This window comes from Canis lupus, chromosome 6 (assembly GCF_003254725.2).
Source record: "Canis lupus dingo isolate Sandy chromosome 6, ASM325472v2, whole genome shotgun sequence".
NCBI lineage: Eukaryota > Metazoa > Chordata > Mammalia > Carnivora > Canidae > Canis > Canis lupus.
The window spans coordinates 16,880,213-16,887,984 of NC_064248.1; positions in this window are offsets into that span (position 1 = coordinate 16,880,213).

A 7,772-nucleotide genomic window follows, 5' to 3' on the forward strand; every position below is an offset into this window, starting at 1 on the left:
TGTGAACCAATAGGATCTCTAATACACTGCTGGTTAGTGTGAAAACTGAAAGACCTACTTTTGAAACATAGGTTCAAACGCTGCATAACCTGCCCAGCAATTCTACTTTTAGGTATTTGTCAAGGTAAATTTAGCACATATGCAGCAGGAGACATATACAAGAATATTCATGTTCACACTATCCATAATGGCTAAAAACTGGAAATGATGTCTGTGATAAGACAAGGAACCGATACAATGCATAAATAGAATATTCATGCAGCCAAATGGAATACCATGAATGAATTCTAGTAACATAGTGTTAGGACAAATTAGCATGTCCCTGCTACTGTATGCTAAAAACTAATTGTTGATTTTGTTAGGTTTGATGATAATAATATGATTATGTTAAAAAAAAGTCAACAGGTTAGAAATGAGTACTGAAGTATGTATAAGTGACTGCATGTACAAGTACAATCTTTTAATTTATTTTTCAAATTCAAGTATAATTAACATACACTTATATTAGTTTCAGGTGTACAACATGATGATTCAACAATTCTCGGGCAGCCCTGGTGGCTTAGCGGTTTAGCGCCACCTTCGGCCCGGGGTGTGATCCTGGGGACCTGGTATCAAGTCCCATGTCAGGCTCCCTGCATGGATCCTGCTTCTCCCTCTGCCTTTCTCTCTGTCTCTCTCTCTTTGTTTCTGTGTCTCTAATGAATAAAATCTTTTTTAAAAAATTCTATACTTTACTCAGTGTTTATCACAACAATAAGTGTACTCTTAATTCTCTTCACCTATTTTACCTATCCCCCTACCACAACAAGGACATTTTTTTGACAACTGAATTATAGCCTTTATTGACATTATTTTTACAAATTTCTATCTCTTAATATGGGAAGGTTGCTGTTTACTTTAACACATGCTTTGCAAACTTACATCCCCAGTAAGAAGGGCTTTGGTGAAATGATAAGATGTCTAAGATTTGTTTTAAAGTATTCCAGGGAGGGGTGCCTGGTTGGCTCAGTTGATAGAGCATGTAATTCTTGACCTTGGGATTGTGAGTTATAGCCCCCATTGGGTGTACTTAAAAATAAAATCTTTAGGGGCACCTGGGTGGCTCAGTTGGTTAAGCGTCTGCCTTCAGCTCAGGTTATGATCTGAGGGTCCTGGAATGGAGCCCCACATCGGGCTCCCTGCTCAACAGAGAGCCTGCTTCTCTCTCTCTCTCTCTCTCTCTCTCTCTCTCTCTGCCCCTCCTCCACCCCCCACTCATATGAGTTCGCCTCTCTCTCCCTCTCTCAAGTAAATAAAGAAAATCTTCTAATTAATTAAGTATTTTAAATAAATAAATAAAGTATTCCAGGAAAACAGAAAGAAAAACATGCTAGATGAAGAAAGAGTGACAAAATCGATAATTGTTGAAGCTGGGTAATGGGCATATTAAGGTTCATGATATTCCTCTTCTCTCTGTTTTGCAGGTTTTCACAATAAGGAAAATTTTAATAAATAAGCCAGTTCCCAGAAGATGGAATATTTTCATGCCACATTCACACAGTTCAAAAACAAGTAAAATGAAACTACAATGTGCGATAATTAAAAGAAGGAGCAGGAAAAATGAAAAACTCAAATCCAGGTGAATAGTGACCTCTGGAGAGAGGGGAGAAATCTATCCAGGAGTGAGTTCTTTGAAATAATCTACTTGTTGGGTCAGATATCGAATTCATGGTTGCTCAGATTTTATAATAAATAGGTAACAGAACACAAGAGGGACATTTAAAGGCTAAATGATGATACTGTACAAATGAAGCATTGCACGTAATTCAAATCTGTGCACCTGAAGTTTAACAACAAAGTACGGTACATGGTTTCTGTACCAGGGATCTTATACTTCCAACATGGGAGTAATATCTCCAAGAGTTGGGAAAGAGAGTTCCTGGCCTTTGTTCTGCCACTAACTTGCCACATTGCTTTGGAAACTAATTCCTGTGGCTAGCTCAGTTTCCTCACCAGTAAAATGAGCAATCTGGCCAAATCATTGCTGAAGTTCCTATTAAGACAGGAGGAATGAGGGGCACCTGGGTGGCTCCGTCAGTTAACGGTCTTAGGTCATGATCTCAGGGTCCGGGGATCAAGCCCTGCAACAGGGGCTCCCTGCTCAGTGGGGAGTCTGCTTCTCCCTCTCCCTGTGCCTCTCCACCTATTCATTCTCTTTCTCGCAAGTGCCTCTCAAATGAATAAAATATTTTAAAAGTAAAAATTTTAAAAACATAAAAGACAGGAATAATGATTAGATACAGATTGAGAGGCGAAGCACAACAAGCATCTCAGGCAAAAGGCTTCCAGACTTTCCTAACAACAGAGTAAACCTCACCCCTCACAACATCCTCCAGGGCCTCACTTCCTAATTCCCCTCCCACTTCTGCTTCCAGGACCCTGGGTCTGGCCTTCATTCTTCTCCAGTTCCTCTCTCTTATAGAACCAGTGCTGAGCCCATTTCCTGATATCCCTAAACCCAACATCTGCCCCTCCAACCCCCCTTCTTCCTCCCCCGTGTGTGCCCCCCACCCAGAAACTCAGACATTCTGGCCTAGCCCCTAATTATTCTTGGGAAAACCATTCTGCCTTCAATACCTGAAGAAATAGCGTGAAGCCTGGTGACAAAATAAGTCACCTAAACACTCCCTTCTCCAGGTTCAGAATGTTTACTCCCCAACACCCAGGGGCAGGCAGGGCCAGAGAGTGTAACTTGGCTTTTACAACAGGGGTAGCTCAGCTGCAACGGGAAGCACCCAGGGACCTGCTTTGCTACTGTGTTCCTCCCAGGCCAGCTCCACATGTCCTCCTGCCTCTCGCCTTCTGTCTTGCTCACATCCAGGAACTAAGCCCACATCCAGCCCTCTCACTGCCTCCATTCTCTCAGGAACCTCCAACCACAGAGACTCTAAGCCAGTCAGAGTTGGGGGCACCAGGTGGCTCAGTCAGTTAAGCGTCCAACTGTTGATTTCAACTCAAGTCATGACCTCAGGGTGGTAAGATCAAGTTCAGCAGGGAGTCTGCTTGAGATTCCCTCCCTCTCCAACTGCCCCTCCCCTACTCAAGTCAATAAGTAAATCTTTAAGCTAGTCAGAGCTGGAGGGTGTGACTGATGCTGGCTGGTCCCAGAGGCCTCGCATTTCAGTGCGCCAGGATTTATCACCACCATAGCTGCTTCTCCCTGATTGCCTTTCTCCCAAGTCTCAGAAGGTGACCTACCCTTGCGAAAAGCAGGCAACAACTGCAGGGGAATTGTCCCCCCTTAGGGTCACCCTCTACCAGGGGCATACAGAAGTCAGGGTCTGAATGCCCAGATTCTTTAACCACATGTGGGATGCAGGAGCGCTTTCCACTGTTTCTCAGATGTTCTCAGTGCCGCTCCCCACAGTGCTAACCTGCTTCATAAGGCACCTTCCCTGGCTCCCTGATTCGCTTCCCCACAGCCTGTGGGTGTTTCTTGCACTTCATGAGTAAGTCTGCTTTCCCTGGGATCTTAAGATTTGCTTCAGGGAAACCCAAGCGAAGAACAGTTGGATCTCAGAAAACTCTAGACCAGCTCCTTCCCACCACAGATGACACTGAGACCTGGAGAAGAAAGATGACCCGTTCCCCCAACACCTGGTCATCCCCATAGACCCCCTCCACCCACATTGCCACTTCTACTTGAAAGAGAACCTCCCAAAATATTTCAAATACCTTAAAAAGTGTTTCCAGACTTCATTTATTCACATACCACCTTCACAGTTTTTGCCACAGCCACATGTCCTTTTTATATTTGTCATACCCACATTACTGTCTGTAGTATTTAATTAATACACTTTTAGGGGCACCTGAGTGGCTCAGTGGTTGAGCATCTGCCTTTGGCTTAGGTCATGATCCCAGGGTCCCAGAATTGAGTCCTGCATCGGGCTCCTCTTGGGAAGCCTGCTTCTCCCTCTGCCTGTCTTTGCCTCTCTCTGTGTGTGTGTCTCACATGAATAAATAAATAAAATCTTTAAAAAAAAAGAGAGAGAGAATGATTAAGAAATGGCACATTCATATAGTGGAATACAGCACAGCAGTTTTAAAAAGAGAAGGTAGGGGCAGCCCTGGTGGCTCAGCGGTTTAGCGCCGCCTTCAGCCCAGGGCCTGATCTTGAGGACCCAGGATTGAGTCCCACGTTGGGCTCTCTGCATGGAGCCTGCTTCTCCCTCTCGCCTGTGTCTCTGTCTCTTCTCTCTCTCTCTCATGAATAAATAAATAAAATCTTTAAAATTAAAAAAAAAAATAAAAGAAGGTACATACTACAAAGTAACACAGATAGATCTCCTAACTATATGAATAAATGAAAAAGGTATGTTGTAGAATATGTCATATTCATGTAGAGTATGACATCATTTATATAGGAAGTAAAATATAATACTACATATTTTCTGGGTATTTTCTATTTCCTATGTATAGGAAGCTTTGGAAAACTACTCACCAAACTAACAACAGACATTATTTCTGATGAGGGAGAAAGAGAAGAAATTAGGAATGGGGAGGGGGGATCCCTGGGTGGCGCAGCGGTTTGGCGCCTGCCTTTGGCCCAGGGCGCGATCCTGGAGACCCGGGATCGAATCCCACGTCGGGCTCCCGGTGCATGGAGCCTGCTTCTCCCTCTGCCTGTGTCTCTGCCTCTCTCTCTCTCTGTGTGATTATCATAAATAAATAAATTTTTAAAAAAATATTTAAAAAAAAAAAAAAAAAAGGAATGGGGAGGGGAGGGAAACCTGGTCAGAGAACTTCCCCTTATCTGTAAGATATTATGAAGTGTATTTGTGCATTTTTTTAATTTTTTAAAATAATTTTAGGAATCCATATCCCTGGGGGTCTAGAAGTCTAGATCCAAACAGCTAGTACAAATGCAAAAGTTTGTGGACATCTCTGGTTTAAACTCAAAAATTCATGCAAATTCTATACTCCATAATGTGTTTGTTTTAATATGAGTGTTTGCAATGTTTACTTATTGGTTAAATTATACAACTTTCTCACCACCAAGAATAATAATAATCTTGGTGTAAAGCTGATACTCCAAGATGCATCATGTACCTGTGGATTCGGTCATTCACAGCCATACCATCATGTTCCCAGGGATTCCTTGAACCTCAGGGAAAGAGGCAACAGAGCCAGGACACCTGGGTAGCTCAGTTGGTTAAGGGTCTGCCTTCAGCTCAGGTCATGATCTCAGGGTCCTAGGATCACCCCACTTTGGGGCTCCCTGCTCAGAGGAGAGTCTGCTTCTCCCTCTCCCTCTGCCCACCCCCATACCCTGCTCATGTGCTTAAGCACTCTCTCTCTTTCTGTTCCCCTCTCTCTCTCTTTCTCCCCTTCTCCCTCTCTCTCTCTCTCTCTCTCGCTCTCTCGCTCTCTCTCTCTCTCCCTCAAATAAAGAAATAATTTTTTTTTTTTAAATAGGCAACATAGCCTCATAGTGGCATTAGTCATTGTGAGGCCTAGCTCTATGAGGACAAATGAGATCAAATAACAAGCTCTTAACAAAGAATTTTGCTGGCAGTGTAGCACAACCCTGGCAGGTGCCAGTGTGTTCTTGTATACAAGAAAGTCAGAAGGCATAGGAAACCTCTCAGCAGCCAGTTGCTCTGGGTTCCCAGAGTCTCCATGAGGGGAAAGTACTAAAGGAGAAGATTGTGGTCTTTGGAGACACAAGTGCTGGAGGGACCCAGTTCTGTGTTCCCATTTCAGCTTCCTACATCAACAGGGAGATTCAGATGGGCCTATCTGTGGGCCTCATAAGCCTCGGAAGGGTCAGGCGGCCACCATCCAACAAGGAACACTCTGACTAGACAAATTTGCCCCATCATGACAGCCTTTGCCTCAGGGACTCCCCTCTCACTCTGTCAGCCAGAGGTCAGCTCACAGAGTTGTTTCCCTCAGGGCACACAGCTCGAGCCAAGGTAACCTTCTGTTGAAAGAACCTGCAGCGGTAGCCCTGGAAAGAAATCTTCCTGATAGAAATCCAACAAAGCGGGGCAAAGACAGGGCAGCAGCTGAAGAACCATGAGATCTACCCCCACGTCGGTGCAAGCAAGCTGCCATGGGTGGATGGGGACACAAAGGTAGGCCCACGCTGGGGACACACAGTGCTCCCTGCACGGGCAGCTGGTAAAAAAAGTCCCCACCACAAATAAAGTGGAAAGGAGAAAAAAATGAGTGGGAAATATCAGAAAGGGAGACAGGACATGAGAGACTCCTAACTCTGGGAAACGAACTAGGGGTGGTGGAAGGGGAGGTGGGCAGGGGGTGGGGGTGACTGGGTGATGGGGACTGAGGGGGGCATTTGATGGGATGAGCACTGGGTGTTATTCTATATGTTGGCAAATTGAACACCAATAAAAATAAATGTAATAAATAAATAAATAAATAAATAAATAAATAATAAATATCCCCACCACTGTCAGGATCACTTGCCCCCAACCTTCCCTCCCTCCCTCCCTCCTCACTTGGGGTCAGACTGACATCACAATGTGACAGCCCCATTTGCTCCCACATGGGCATCTTCTGTCACAAAACCCTCACACACATAGCGCTGCCTTGGCACCTGTTTCTCAGAGTATGCAGTTCCTCAGGAAGGGGTGCTGGGCCCTCGGACACCGCAAGGCCCTTACAAGGAGTGCATTGGGATGCCCCTTGTAAGGATGCTCTGAGATCTAGAGAGGACAGGAGACAGCGGTGCTTAGGGAAACTCCTGTGGGATGAGCCGGAAGCAAAAAAAAAAAAAAAAAAAATCTGTGACAGAGACTTCTGTGGCAGCGGTGCAGGAAGCCCAAGAGTTAAGTGGGTCCAGAGTGTACATGGATGCAGGGCAGGGCCACAGGAAGAGGCTGGGGAAGAGAAGGGGATCTCAAATGCTGAACCAAAGATCTAGGGCTTTCTCCTGCAGGCAACCAGGAGTTGGGTTGCAAGTTTTGAGCAGTTGGATCCCATGAGCACATTCATGTTTTTGGAAAGATGGGATGAGTCAAGACTGAAAACCAGGTGGACAAGAAGGAGGTTACGAGGCCCACAGATAGGTGATTTGTCCCTTCACACGGATTTAATAGAATAATCTCTATATATAATTGTCTCTATCAATGCTGCTGGATTTTACATCCAATCAACCCTTTTACTTTACTTTCTAGCATAAAACAGCTTCTCAAATTAATCCTCTTTTGGGTGTCCCAGAGCTATTCTTCAGGAAACACAGCAAGGAATGTCCCCCAGCCAGATCTTGAGGCCTTTCTACCCCACCCATGCCTTCTTTTCATTCTATCTCCCAAGAAGATTCCCATATAGGCATCTGTTTCCAGGAGTCTCCAGGCCCTTGCACACATCAGCAGCTGCATCCCCTACAAGGGAGAGCTAATAGCCCCACACCATCATCTTCTCCCAGGATAGGAGGGGCAACAGCCTCCAGTCCCACCTCCCTGAGTTCCCAAAGGCCTCTCCTGCTAATGAAGAGGGACTCTCAATCTGGGCCTCAGTGGTTACTCCAGAGCCCAAGAAATGCGTCTTTGAGCTAAAACCAAAGAAGGTGTGAACCAGTGAGTAGGCAGTGAGGGGCCATCCCCAGAGAGCAAGAGGAGCTGGTTGGGCAGGGGGGGGAGCCTTCTATTCTCCACAAGCAGCAGGGCCCATCCTGGGATTAGCATCAGGCTCTTTCTCTTGGTTGGCAACTTGGGGGATTTCTTCGATGTCCAAGACACTCAGTAAACATATACTCCAGAGGCAAAGGG